We start from the raw sequence: 15259 nt of genomic DNA on the forward strand, positions 1-15259 counted from the left end.
GCCCCATCACGTGTACTTCATGATGCTCCATGAGGACAGAATCCCAGCTGACTCATGACACAGGGTAATCTTGCAACACTTAAAATGAGCACAAGGCAAGTGTGTTAGTTCCATGACTAAACTGGGAACAGGAAGGTAAATAAGGCCACGACGTGGGGAGAGAGGGAGAGAGGCCATGCTTTCCAGGTAGAACTGGAATGTGCTTCCAATGCAGAAAGAAGGCAGTGGTGTTCCAAGAAACACCAGCAACCAGGAAACCCTATCATATCCTGCCTTACTCATGTCATTTTCCTGTATTAGCTCACCACTTCAGCTGAAAATGATGATGGAGAAGAATAGGGACAGGTAGGGTAACCCAAGAGCTCCTTTCTCGTTTGATCCTTCCTTCCTTTTTAATATGCTGGAGATGGAAAATGTTGGTAGAATGTGCACATAACAAGAGGTGCAATAAACACAGTTTGGTTCATTTTTTTTCAGTGTTTCCATTGTTCCAATAAGAATAAAAATATGTGAACTATATGATATTGTAAAATACCAGTTGTACAATTTCAGTGATTCTGCATACCAGTTGAATGCTGGAACAAGGAAACTCAGAAGTGTATCAAAAAAGAGAAGTGGGGGGTAAGAAAAAGGAGGAGAAGTGACCCCAATTCTGTGGGGTCACTGTATATGATAAAGATGAGTGGGAAGATTTAAATATATTCATACATGGGGCGCCTGGGTGGCTCAGTCGGTTGAGTGTCTGACTTTGATTTTGGCTCAGGTCAGGATCTCAGGGTTGTGAGATCGAGCCCTTTGTTGGGCTCTGCGCTGGGCTTGGAGCCTGCTTGGGATTCACTCCTCCTTCTGCCCCTCTTCCCTCCCCTGCACACACACTCTCTCTCCCTCTCAAAATAAATAAATACATACATACATATATACGCAAATATGTTCATACATGAAAAGAAGCATTAATTCAAAAAGAAATGAAAAATAAAAAAATACATTAAAAGTTTTTGTGTAATGACCCTTTATGTGTATGTTTCAAGCATGTAAAATAAAATGCTTTAATAAGTAAAAAGAAATATGAGTAAGGTGAGCTACTTCTATTCCCAGTTAGAACGTGCCAGGCTTTGGGAATACAAAGATAAAAGCCATGGTCCTTGCCCAAGGACTTCACAGATTAACAGGGGATTCAGACAATCAACTCGACAATCAGAGAAGAGGGTGGTGAGAGCTTTGGGCATCTAGCTGCTTGGGGGTCAGGATCAAAGCGCGCAGACATCTCCGCGGGCGTCTGGATGCTGACTCACGTAGCCCTGGCCACTGGTCACCCTCTACCATGGTGCTTGGCACACAGCAGGCATGCAATCATCAGAGGAATGAATCTGATTCAGCATAGTTTTCTGGAGGAGGTGACTTCTTAACTGGAAGTTTGGTAGCTGGGCTTGCGGACACCTTCCGTTGCTCCATGAACCTTCAAACATCGTGATGAGGTTGTGGTTGAAGTTATCTAAGAGACCACGGTGGAACACAATTTCCCCTCTAGGGAAATTGTTATATTCAACATCAGTAGGAGAAGGAAAGATTGGGGCCCATTCCTGCCTTAGGTGTTACTCTTAATCACAGGGACAGGGTTTAATTTTGTATTATACATTTTACGGCTAAGAATTAGAAAAGGCTTTGTGTATTCCTTCCCCAGATGAATTCCTTCCCCTTTCCTTACATTTCATAAGTCCTTCCATGTACCCTATTCTTTTTGCCTGTGTACTTCATATTTCTTTGCAGGACACTCAGTAATCTTCATCCCTGAAAGAAAGATTTGTTCAGCAAGGTCCTCCTCAGGGGGCTCCAGAAGCCTTGGAAGATGACAAATGGTGATAACCACCATTCACAGAGCTTCAACCTTAGGGCTCTTCTGCTTGGTGTCACCATGGTTCGTGTATTCATTAGGCTGGGAGTTTCTTGAAAGTGGCTCTGTGGTTTCAGCTACCCCGGGGACCCAGCACCGTGCCTGGAACATAGAAGAAGCACAATAAATGGGGTTCCTTTTTAATATGAATGAATGAATGGTTGAATGAATGACCTAATACCATCTGACTGCTCCCAAGCTTCTTTAATTATGGTCTTTGGTGCCTCACCTCTTTATCTTATTTATTACTCTTTTTCGGACACTTTTAAATATAGAATATACACACATCTGCACAGGCTCACCCTCCCTCTCCCCTTCCCCCTTATATACACACTGGCGTTATGTAGGCACAGCAGAACTTGACTACAGGATTTAGCTGGGACACTCACACTTGTTAAGACAGTTCACAAGAACATAAAAAAGATGATGGATAGCTTCGTCCCAGCCCTTGCGCATTTCAGCACGATGGAATCTCTTGGAGGTATCTGATTTCAGAGCACACCTGTGGACCTAGTGACAATCTGTACTCCTGAGTGGGTTTGGGAAAGCACTTATTTATTTTAAAGCTAAAATTAAATGACATGTTTTTACATGTTGTATAGCGGCCGGCGCTGATGCAAAACTTTGTCAACATGGAACTTTTCACACCTCGGGTTCCAACTTCAGTAAGTGGATTACCTGGTAGGACTGGTGTTGGTTTTCGGCATTGAAAATGAATGAACTAACTTGGGAAAGCTCAGAGTCATGGCCCTTTAGCTTTCTTTGAGTGAAAATCCTTTCATCTGAAAAGAATTGGGGTCACTTCTCCTCCTTTTTCTTTCCCCCCACTTCTCTTTTTGGATACACTTCTGAGTTTCCTTGTTCCAGATAGGACTCCCAGATCAACGTAGAAGCTGCCAAGTGCTGTGGCAGCGAGGTGACCATTTTTCCCGAAGCAGCTGGGAAGTGCCCTGGTCTGGGATGTGCAAGGCTAATGGAACCACCCTCGCGTCTGTGATGCTAAATTAACAGTCTTTGCTCCTTAGCCACCAGCTCTGCTGCCCACGGGTTGGGCTGCCTGTGCGTCCCTTTGTCTGCCAACAATGTCTCATTGCTTTCTTCACCGACAAAACGTCCTGCTCACAGCGAAAGGCCCCGGATGAGCCCCTGCGAGACTTCTCCTTGCCCCGGGTTCTTCCCACTGTGACCCTCCTGTTGATAGCAACCCTCTGCACACAGTTTCTCGTCCGATCCACTTTTGCAGGGCAGGACAAGGAAATCTCTCAGTCCTTACTATTACAGAGGCAGCTATGGGTCCCCCAAATAAGGTGGAAACTAGAATGTAGGGCAAGATTTAAAAAAGAAAAAGTGCTCATTGAAATGGGGAGCTAAAAGTTGATAAGACCCTCACACCATGGGTAGGAGGAGCTCGATGCAGGAAAGCCATCATGTAACGTGGCCTATATGCTGTTATGATATACTGTTATTATTATTACTTTATAACCCTTTAGGCATTTCGATATTATAAGGTATTTTTATATACATGATTGTTGATCTTTAATCAAGAATAGGTACTGTAATCTTTTACAAATGAGGGTAATTGAAGCTTCTAGAAGTTATGAGATCCTGTACAAGGACAGCCTTGGGACCGAGAAACTAAATCTATGATGCGTCACACAATTTTATTACTGATAAAATTGAGGGTATTTCCTGAGATATCTTTACAAAGCAGCTGATTGAAAAGGAGACTAACAACAAATATCGTGTACACATGTTACAATGCACAAAGCTGTTATAAAGTGCAAGCAGTAAGGCGGTGAGCCTCTTGGGATCTAGCAAGGGAGGATGATGCTAAGAATTGATGAGTATTTCCAGCACAGTCAAAGGAGAAAAGACATTGTGTTTAGTGAACAAGACCATTCTGGTCACTAAAAAAGTCTATTCTTCATTGGGGAAGAGATTTTTCATCACCCCCTAATACGACTACCTAATGCATTCTACCAGACGAAGCAAGCTCTAGGGTCATGCAATCCCTTTTGCTTGGTCTGGTGAACTTGACAAACATGTGATTAATTCTGTTTCTTTAGTACCTAGCAGCTGGAGAGGAGTAGGGTGCTCTGTATGTTGGACTAGAAAATTGTCGTCATTGGAGAAGTATGTCTTGTGCTTTACAATTAAGGCTCTGGCTCCCAGGTTAGTAAATCAGGCTCTTGTCTTGGTGAACTTGGTTAGCATGAATCCGTTCTCCAGCACCAACTCACTTCGGGGTGAGGTCGATCTGAGTTTCTACAAGACTGAGCACTTAAACCCATGATGGTCACACCAAGTGCAGCTTTCTGAGGGTCCTAGCTGGATCTACCAGCTTGCCTTCTTCATCACTGGGTATGAAAATAAATCTGATTAGATGGTCCACTGAAACAGCTTTCCTCACCAATAGCATCTTAGATGTGAACGAATCTTTGTAATCACCTGGTTCAATCTCCTCCGCACATAGAGGTCCTGTAAGTGGCTGTGTAAACCAGCAGTCAGCTTATTTCCTCAAGATGCATTCACTTTGGATGGCTCTAATTGTTAAGAATTTTTTCCTTATATATTGAGCTGACCTTTTTCTGCCTTTCTGTTCATTTCTCTAGAGCTGTAAGTACAGGGGTGCCTGGGTGGCTCAGTCGGTTAAGCATCTGCCTTTGGCTCAGGTTATTAAGTCAAGGTATTTTGGTTTTATTCTTTCTCCCTCACTTCCCATTAAAAAAGTACCAAGAATGGGGATGCCTGGGTGGCTCAGTGGGTTAAGCGTCTGCCTTTGGCTCAGGTCATGATCCTGGAGTCCTAGGATCGAGCCCTGCATCTGGCTCTTTGCTCAACGGGGAGTCTGCTTCTCCCTCTCCCTCTGCTGCCCCCCCCCCCCCGCGTGGGCTCTCTACCTTGCTCTCTCTCTCAAATAAATAAACAATCAAAAAAGAAAAAATAAGTGGAATGTTAGAACCGCCATGGCAGCGGAGGAAGAAGGAAGATTTTCATGAACTCCTCCCATTCTGGCACAATACCTCTGTCCCTTTTACTAAGACGGACAGAGAACCAGAGAGAAACACCGACTGAATTCAAGAGATCAAAGATGATTAAAGAGCTAGACATTAAGACATGGCGAGAGCAGAATGCACTAGACAAAGAAGAGATACTATGATATCACGGACCCTCAGTGGCCCGGGAAGTAAGACATCCCAAAGCAGCCGCCCCGGGGAATACCTACCACGGGTTCTCAAAGCGTGGTTCCCAGACAAGCAGCATTATCGTCACCAGGGAACCTGGTAGACAGGCAAATTATCCAACCTCATCCCAGACCTACTGAATCTGAAACTCGGCAGGCGGGGCCCAGCAATGTTTTGACAAGCTTTCCAGGGAATTCGAATGTGTGCTAAAGTTTGACAAGCACCCCTTGAGACCAGTGTTTCTCAAAATTTAAAATTCTTCTGCGTCTCCTGGGGAGCTGGTTAGGCCGCGCATTCTGACTCAGCAGGGACGGAATGGGGCCCGAGACTCTGCATTTCTCACAGGCTCCCTGGGGAGGCCATGCTGCCGTGGCTCCCACCACATGGAGTAAGTCGAGAAGGCAGACTGAGTGTGTGTTCCATGATGGGAGGGCTTCCTAAGGAAATAGTCGGGGAGGATACCGATCTCGTTAGCATTTTATTTCATTTTTTTCTTTCAAGGCCATGAGCAAGACTAAGGCCGCTTTCTTTGAAGGGCTTGTTGTCCGGGGGGTGTGGATGCTTTTGGCCATAGCACCGTGTTTGTGTCTCAGTGGTATGCCTCCTGAAAGTTCCAAACATTCGCTGCCACGCCTGACTTTGTGTTAACAGTTCCTCTTTCCAGATGGAGAAGCTGAGGCTGGGCCACAGAGCTATTTGTGTTCCAAGGTCACAGAGATCTGGGACAGCCCGGGCTGGCGAGGGCCTCCTGATCTGGCTGGAGCTCTTTGCACAAACCCCTTACGTCTCTCCCCATGGCCAGTGGGAAGTGGTGAGCGAGCTAGGAGATTAACACGCCTGCAGCTCCGCAGTAAAACCCAGAGCCGCTCACTCTCCAGGCTCGCTGGTGAATCACAGGGAGCTTTAACCTCCTTTCCGTCAGAAAGCATTTATTTAAAACCCCTTGGCTAACTCACAGGGTGAGCTGGCTTGTCACACACCGTCACATGGGATGGAAACTGGCAATTAAATTTAGCAACCCACCTCGGCAAATCCAGACCGAGATGTTTACAGGCTAGCCCGCAAGGAGCCAGGAGTTTTCGCTCCTAAATCAAGAGGTTTCCAGAGAAAGTGAAGTCAGGCTCGGGGGGGTTATGCTGAATTAGGGGCACCTGTTCCCATCAATAACTTGATGGCAAGACTCAGAGGGCCAGGAATGCCTGTTCCGCGCGCAGCCTGATGGAGGGCTGTCCGCCTCATTGTCGGTCTGTGTGAGGCTCAGCAGTGGGGAGATGTGAAAAGGAGGTGTTTGCTCCAAGGACGGTTTGTTTGTTTTCCCCCTCTGGGGGCTGAGACAGACAACAGTAGCCAAAGAATAAATGTCATTTTTCCTATACCCTCCCTCCCCCCCAAAAAGCACCACAACTGCAATATTGAGCAACTCAAGTCGATTTTTTGATGGCCAATGGCGGGGTGGGCCTATTGAGTAGTGAGTTTTGCTGGTTTACAGGATGCCATCGTGATTATAGCCTGGATTCATTGCTGCAGCCTGCCTGTGGTCCGGGAAGTTTTCTGTTAGAAGGTTCTACTTTCTGGAAAAACCCTTGGGGTGAAAATGAGCAAAAGTGGAATTTGTGTGTATTTCTGGATCTGGTGGTGTGCGTTGGGATGTCTACATGAGAAGAGACGTCTCTCATTTTAGCAGAAGGCCCTGCTTTCGTGTGGCTGGGAGGGCAACTGTCAGAGGGAGGTGAGTGGAAGACCCATGCACGAGCCAGACTCTAGTCACATCTTTTCCAACGACTGACGTGCCTGGTGAAGGACACCTGCCCAGCTTCTGTAAGAGCTTGTCTTTGACAGGAGCCCAGGTATGTGGGTGGGATGAAGAGGACCCTAGGGAAAGGTCGGGGGCGCCACTCTCCATCTGCATGAAAACATTCTGCTGGCCAGGTGAAGATAAACATGTTTGAGCTTCAGCACACTCACATGAGTATCTGTTCTCCCACCGTACATAATAGCACCTTACAGAGAAGGGAACGGGACTTCGAGTGTCGTCAACTGGGCCCTGCGGGGAGGAAAAGGCCAGCTGAGAATGGGAGCCACCCCAAGATTAGCGTGAGGGGGAGTGGCTTCTTATTCCAGCCACCCTGGTGAATTTCCTGTCCTGTGGAGTGATGCTGGAAAGGCATCAAAGCCTTCAGGGCTGGTAAAACCTAGCTTTGCAGAGCCAGGTTCCCTCACAGAACGATTCCCTAAGCCCTGTGTTCCTATCTACCTTTTCCATCATAGCTCCCTTCCTTATCTTTTCTTTCTCTCTCTTCCTTTTTTTTTTTTTTTTTAACCTCCCTCACCTTCCTTTCATTTGTTCCTACTCTCCTTTCTAGGCCTAATGGCAAAGAGTATCCCCTACAGATGTTCCTGAGCCACCCCAGGGCCCTTGGGCTTAGGAGGTAAATGGTCCCCTATGGCTCAGTTCAAGCAGGTTGGGGCTGATGCTCACGAGGCCTTGAATCTGATACCGGCTTGACTCGCTGTGCTGGTCGCTGTATATTTTCAGGGTCTGGGTGTCTCTCTCTGTGGAGTGTGGATAGACCTCCCCTTCTTTCACCCGGATGATCTGAAGGACTAGCGAGCTCGGATATGAGATCACGACTCAGGAAGGGCACGGTGTGAACGCTGGGCATTGCTACCACTGGGCATTTCTGTGCACAATGGTTACCTTTCACGGTGCTCCAACTGGCCTTCCTAGTCACGTCTTCCTCGTCTTGTAGAGCAGGTTGTATCCTAAGAATTGTGTTTGGCTCAAGGTCACACAAGGTTGGGCGCCTCAGCTGAATCTAAACAAAGAGCAATTGAGTTCCTAACCTATGCTCAGCCCATTTGACCACAGTGACCTCTGCTCTCTGTACCTGGAAGCCCAGCCCTGGTGAGGGAAATAATGCTCCTGCTTCTCCAGGTGCTGTGGAAACCAGTTACACCACCTCATCCTCCCCCTGGCTGGGTTGAATCCAGCTCTGTCTGTGTCTGGCCCACATCTTACGCCTGCTTAGCACAGTCTGCTCCTTGCTGAGAGAAAGCATGGGGCAGAGGTGTCAGTTGGGGGGAGGGGAGCGGTGCTTGGTCTGGCAAGGGGGGAGCTAGAGGACACAAAATCCACTTTGGGGGTTCAGAGTGATGGGCTGGCCTGGAAGGTGAGCTTTACAGCCTAATTAAAATGTTTCCATTCTGTCCAACTTTAACTCGCTTCCTTTGCATATGGGGCGTCTAAAGCAGGAATGCCAGAACAGTACAAAAAAAGTGGGGAAAAAAGATCCCCTCTAAGTCTGGGATGATTGCAACAGCCGTGGCTGGATTCGTTGGTCTTTTGCCTGGATTCCACTGCCCTGCTTTGGATTGCAACAGCCTGTCTTGCAAACTACATCTCCCAGGCTCCCTTGCTGCCTGGCTTCCAGCTGGGTTCAGCCCAAGGGGGTTCAGTGAACGAGGATAAATCAGAGGGCTGGAGGAAGGGAAATGCTGGGGTGTTTCGCTCCGTCTCACTCTGAGCCGGCCAGGATCTGTGGGGGCACCCTTGTTGGACCGACCCTTTCCACGGTTCCCACTCCGCAAGACTGCCCAGAGTTCAGGTGCGGATAACGGTCCCTTTCCAGACCTACGGTGCATGGAATCTTCTGCTACTTCAGTCTGGGGTTGGGTTTTCAGTTCTTCCAGCATCTCTGTAACCAGTGCCCCCACATCACATTTCCTCTGTTAGATTCCCTGACTGGGCACTGTTTGCCTAACTCATCAGATGAGGAGACTGGGACCCAGGGGAGCCATGGGCCTGCCTGTAGAACCTGGATCAGAGGGAGCCTGGGAACCCAGCCCCCCGCCCCCTCTCCCGCCGCTACCATCGCCTACAGACGCCTGTGGTGGGCCTCCTCGTGCAGGGGGCCCTTGGGTCTGAGGTGGAAGTGGGCCACATTTTACGGGTAAGGAGAAACCCAGAAATAAAGCTGAAATTGCTAACTGAAGCACAGAAATGGGCCAAATACTCTAATCAGCCAGAAAGGACCTTCCTTTATTATTTATTTTATTATTATTATTTTTTAAAAGATTTTATTTATTTGAGAAAAAGAGTGAGTGAGAGAGAGCACAAGCCAGGGAAGGGACAAGGGGAGAGGGAGGAGCAGACTCTCTGCCGAGCAGGTAGCCCGATGCAGAACTCGATCCCAGGACCCTGGGATCATGACCTGAGCTGAAGGCAGACGCTTAACTGACTGAGCCACCCAGGCGCCCAAAGGACCTTCCTTTAAAGTCAGCTAAAAAAAAAAAAAAGAAGAAGATAAAAAGAGAAACTTGGTGTCAAGGTATTAAAGAAAGAGGTGTATCTTCTTTTTTTTAAATTATTTATTTATTTTTATTTATTTTTTAAAAAATCTTCCTTTTATTTTATTATGTTATGTTAATCACCATACAGTGCATCATTAGTTTTTGATGTAGTGTTCCATGATTCATTGCGTATAACACCCAGTGCTCCATGCAGTATGTGCCCTGAGGTGCATCTTCTTATTTCTCCTTTCTATTTGCCTCTTTAGACTTTGAGGAGGAACCATGGGCTGGGGATCTTCTTTCGAAGAGAAACAGAGGCCCCTCAACCCTTTTCTCGGAGGGCTGGATACTGCTGGGGGACACCCATGTCTCTGTCAGAGCACCTTTCTCTTTGAGTATTGTTGACACACAGTGTTGCCTTAGTTTCAGGTACAACGAGGTGATCTGAGAAGTTTATATGTCACACTGTGCTCACCATCCGTGTAGCCACCATCTGTCACCATACAAGGCTGTCACAGCATCATTACTATATTCCCTATGCTGTGCTTTTTATTCCCATGACTTATTCCTTCCATAATTGGACAGCTGTATCTCCCGCCGCCTTCACTCACTTTGCCCATCCATCCCCGCACCCCTCCATGTCCAGAGCGTCTTGCCATGACTTCTTTGGGGCGCGTCTAGGAGCCTGACCCTTGTCACAACCAGGCCCCGACTCCCCGCAGCCTGCGTTGAAGATGGGCTGCCACCAGCCTGGACCTCATCCAGCCCAGCACCTGCTCCCCCACCCCGCCCCTGCCCCCAAACCAGCCCTTCCCAAGGGCACTCCGTGGTCAGCAGGGCCAGCAGAGCCCTGGAGGGCCCCCCGCCCCGACAACCGCCCTTTGACTCATGCATTATTCAGAGGTCCCTGAGCCGGCGCTGCCAGCCACCTGCAGCTCCCGGGAAGGTTCAGCTCTGGTGGCACAGTCGTATCCAAAGGGACTTGTGACATCAGAGAAGTTTTTTTTTAACTTTATTTTTAATTGTAGTAAAATACACATAACATAAAACTTGCCATCTTAACTGTTTCTGAGCGTCAAGTTCAGTGGCATTAAGTACAGTCTCATGGTTGTGGGGCCATCCCCTCCATCCATCCCCAGAACTTCTTCATCTTCCCAAATTGAAGCTGAGCACCCCTTGACCGCTAACTCCTCATTCTCCCCACCTCCTAGCCCCTGGCGGCCCCCCTTCTACTTTCTGTCTCCGTGAACTTCACTTCTCTGGGGACCTCCTGTAAGTGGACTCAGCCAACATCTGTCGTTCGTGACTGGCTTAGGTCGCTGAGCACGATGATCTCACGCTTCATCCCTGTGTCAGAAGTTCCTTCCTTTTTGAGGCTGAAGAATATTCCACTGTACGTATAGGCCACGTTTTGTGTATCCATTCAGCCACCGACAGACTCTTGGGTTAATGCTGTGGATAATGCTGCGGTGAACATGGGGGCGCAACTATCTGTGTGAGACCCTGTTTTCAATTCTCCTGCGTTTATACTCAGAAGTGAAATTGCTGGATCCTATGGTAGTTCTGGTTTTAATTTTTTGAGGAACCTCCATTTGGTTTCCCATAGCTGCGTTACTTTGCATTTCAAGCAACAGTGCACAAGCATTCCCTTTGTTCCATATCCTTGCCCACTCTAGCCGTTGTCTGTTTGTCTCACACCTCTAGCCATCCTGATGGGTACGAAGCATCTTTTACCTTTATAATTCATGTTTAAAAAATGGGGTCTGTATGTGGAATAAAAATGTCAACATCAGTTTTCCTCTTCCCAACCTCCGTGTCTCTGTTTCTAGAGACGACCGCTGTTTCCACCCTAAAGAATGCTTCTGGAGATGGTCTATGCACAGATAAGCTTATGTGTATATACTGCTTTTTAAAACAAACAAGAGCATAGATTACACATTATTTTACCTTACTTTTTTTTTTAACTAAACATGGCATTTTTCACATAACACTCCATAACTGTATTCATAGGTGACAAGGGATTTAAGTCTGTATAAGACACTGAAACTATAATTAGAGTCCTCATCCTTCCAACCTAATACAGAAAGTTTGGACTTTTGGAAGATAACACACACATACAAGCCTTAAAAAAAAAAAAAAGAATGTTCTTCCTTGTTAAGCTGTTCCCTCGGCTTAAGTTTTATGTTAATGCTCTGAGGACAAGGGCATTTTTATGTTTTGGACATAACATACACACTGGACCAGCACCCTGTCATCAGACACATTAATATTTCTGCAGCAAAACATAAAGATAAATTACACCAAGTGGGATAAAGATTCTAAATAGCCATGCATTGGTCATGGTCAGGTTTTGCCACCAAATGTGTTTGAAAAGCTTTCAGTTTTCAGAGCTTGTTGAATTCTAGATAAGAGATTACAGGCTTGTAGTATTTAGGGAGTGCCAGATCCTGGGCTGGAAGCTTTTTTTTTTTTTTTCCAAAGGTTTTATGTACTTTTTTGACAGAGAGAGAGAGAGAGAGCGCACAGGTAGGCAAAGCAGCAGGCAGAGGCGGAGGGAGAAGCAGGCTCCCCGCTGAGCAAGGAGTCGGATGTGGGGCTTGATCCCAGGACCCTGGGATCATGACCTGAACTGAAGGCAGACGCTTGACCCACTGAGCCACCCAGGCGCCCCTGGATTGGAAGCTTTTTTTCATCTTATGTTTGCTACTCATAATAACCTCACAAGATAGAAACTTTACTGATGGGGAAACTGAGGCACAGAGACAGAAAGTAATTTGCCCAAGTGGATGCCTAAGCTGGGACTGGAACCCAGGTCTGTCTGATCCCCACGCCCGGGCTCATCCCGCTGTGTCCCAGGGGACAGCATACCCTTGTCTCCTGTAATTATCAATAGTGCCGCTTCACTCTCAAAAGAACTGGGTCTTGGGGCGCCTGGGTGGCTCAGTCGTTAAGCGTCTGCCTTCGGCTCGGGTCATGATCCCAGGGTCCTGGGATCGAGCCCCACATTGGGCTCTCTGCTCCGCAGGAAGCCAGCTTCTCCCTCTCCCACTCCCCTTGCTTGTTTTCCCTCTCTTGCTGTGTCTCTCTTTGTCAAATAAATAAATAAAATCTTTAAAAAAAAAAAAGAAAAAAAAGAACTGGGTCTTGGAATATATGTTATACGGTCACGCCCACCATACCCTGCTATGCCTTGGTGACTGGAGCTTTCTGGAGTTTAAAACAGCCTTTACACTGCACTGGCCTGGATTGTCCGTTTTGCCAGCACTTTACAGCTTATTAAGAAGGGGGTGGGTAGCCACGGGAGCTCTTCCTCTTCCTTGAAGACTTCCCTGAATTCTGAAACCTCAGGGAAGCTCATGGTCCACACCGCACTGTTTACCTCTTCATCTGGTGGGATGATGTGGTCTCTCTAATTTAAATTTTTTTTTAAATTGTGGTAAAATACACATAAGCAAAATTTACCATTTTAACCGTTTCTAAGTGTGCAGTTCGGTAGCATTAAGTACATTAACACTGTTGTGCAACCATCACCACCGTCCTTCTCTAAAACTTTCTCATCTTGCAAAATTGAAACTGCGCCCATTAAACACTGACCCCTCCCGCCTCCCCCAGCCCCTGGCAACCACCCTTCTACTTTCTGTCTCTGTGAATTTGACGACTCTAGGGGCCTAGTATAAATGGAATCATCCAGAATTTGTCCTGATGTGACTGTTTATATTCCCTTAGCACCATGTGTTCAAGGTTCCTCTATGTTGTAGCATGTGTCGGAATGTCCTTCCTTGGGGTGCCTGGGTGGCTTCATTGGTTGAACATGATTCTTGATTTTGGCTCAGGCCATGATCTCAGGGTCCTGGGATGGAGTCCTGTGTCGGGCTCTGTGCTCAGTGTTGATTGAGTCTGCTTGAGATTCTCTTTCTCTCTCTCTCCCTCTGCCCCTCCCCACCTTGTGCGCGCACACACACACTCTCTTTCTCTCTCTCTAAAAATAAACAAAATCTTTTTTTTTTTAAAGATTTTATTTATTTGTCAGAGAGAGTGAGTGAGCACAAGCACGAGGAGTGGCAGGCAGAGGGAGAAGCAGACTCCCCGCTGAGCTGGATTCTGGACTCGATCCCAGGACTCTGGGATCATGACCTGAGCCGAAGGCAAACACTTAACCAACTGAGCCACCCAGGCGTCCCTAAAAATAAATAAATAAAATCTTAAAAAAAAAAAAAAAGAATATCCTTCCTTGTTAAGCTGTTCCCTCTGCTTAAGTTTTAGGTTCGTGCTCGGAGGACAAGGGCATCCTGTGGGCTGCTGGTCTCACACATGACCACGGATTTGATGGCTCAGTCAGTATCAGCGGGTGCGTGATGTGCAGATGAGCAATGTTTAGGGCTGTAGCTGCCCTCCGAGTGAGGCAAGAGGCTGGCAGACCAAGAGGGCCCCACGCCTTCCGTGGCCTGGTCGTGGCATTTGTGCTTTTAACCACACCTGCGCTTTTGTTTTGGCCGTAGATTAGTGGTTGACTTATTCCGTGGAATCAAGGGGCAAATGTTGCTACTGTTCTCATCAGTCCGCAGCAGCGTCGCCCATTGATCAGGGTGTGCGAGAGCGAGAGTGGGAGCTGAGAGCGTGTGAGAGTGTGGAAACGTGTAAGTGTGAACATGTGCGGGTGTGACCGTGTGTGCACAAGTATGTGGGTGTGAACATGTGTGAGCGCGTGAGGAAGTGTGTGTGTGGGCGGGTGTGACTATGTGTATGTGTGTAAGAACACGTGTGAGCGTGTGCGTGAGTGCGTGGGAAAGTGCAGGGGGAGCACTCTGCAGCCGCAGGCTAGATAGGGGAGGAGGGATAGTCTCTCTTGCCCCTCACCCTGCCTCAACAGAAGCCCTGGTTTAGACAAAGTACGGATAAGCTCTGTTCTAGACTTGAGACCCTAATTGGGCTTCAGTGGTTCTAAATGGGAAGGGGAAAGTCTTGAGTTTCTTTCTTTCACTTTTTACGTGTGTTCTCTTCAAAGGACGGGGAGGAAGATGCTGGCTCTGGGTCTGTGAGGTCTCTGGTCTTTTAGGGCCAACAGAGTCCTTCCTCAGCCCCAGGTCCCGCCGCCCCGCAGGGCAGCCACCGTCCCCCGTGCCCGGCGGCACACGTTCAGGTTCGGGCTGTCGTCACCCCGCTTTACTGTTCACAGACAGCGTGCGATCACTGGCTCAAACCGCAGCGGTCTTGCTTTGTGGATGAGGTTTGTTGAGCTCCCGCTGTGGGGTCGAGCGTGCACTTTCCAGCCTGGGCGGGATCCCGGGCTGTCCGGCTCAGGCTGCACGCGCTCTCAAGGGAGCGGCTGTGGGGGGTCTGCCCCGGCACAAGCCGGGGCCTGGCGTCCTCCCCGCGGCAGCCGGGCCCCGGTTCTGGCCGTGCGGCCTGCTTTCCGCCCCTGCCCCGGCCGGCTCGCTCAGCAAGGGCGCCCGGACAGAAGGAGCCCCGCAGGGTGGTCCGGCCAGGCCTGCCGATGCCCGGCCCCGGCCTCGCGCGGCCTCACGCCGTTTGCTGGGTGGCTCCGAGATCGGCCTGGGGGCTAGCGGCGCCCGGTGACCCTGACACTGTCCCAGCCCTCACGCCGTGCCAGCGCAGGCCCTGACGTCCACCCGACGCTGGACAGCTCGTCGGAGCCGCGGAGCTCGGGTCAGCCCGGGAGCCCTGCCCATTCCAGAAGCTTCCCCTGCGTGAACCGGAAGCACATCCTCCTGGGTGGAGGAGGGGAAGGCGGCGGCGGCTGTCTGGGCTCGTCGTCCGGGTGCAATGCTCTGCTTGTTACTGAGCTCCTGTGAGTTACGAACACACCAGGGGGGAGCGGGCGGAGTTTGGAGAAGCCACACAAACCGACCCCGGGCTGGGGCCCGGCCGCCCC

At 48.7% G+C, this 15259-nt stretch overlaps 1 long non-coding RNA gene across 1 annotated transcript; it reads right to left on the reverse strand.

Annotated features, from left to right (window-relative positions):
- Nucleotides 1-1028: 1028 nt before the first annotated feature.
- On the reverse strand, nt 1029-5261 carry LOC123837481 (uncharacterized). Its single transcript, XR_006789225.3, has 2 exons — nt 5118-5261; nt 1029-1993 (listed from the first exon to the last, which is right to left on the reverse strand). It is a non-coding gene; the product is annotated as an uncharacterized LOC123837481 (long non-coding RNA).
- Between the last annotated feature and the right edge of the window lie 9998 nt (nt 5262-15259).

The sequence above is a fragment of the Mirounga angustirostris genome, unplaced genomic scaffold (genome assembly GCF_029215605.1).
Source record: "Mirounga angustirostris isolate CCGP_5_RB_7025 unplaced genomic scaffold, mMirAng1.0.hap1 SCAF_8, whole genome shotgun sequence".
NCBI lineage: Eukaryota > Metazoa > Chordata > Mammalia > Carnivora > Phocidae > Mirounga > Mirounga angustirostris.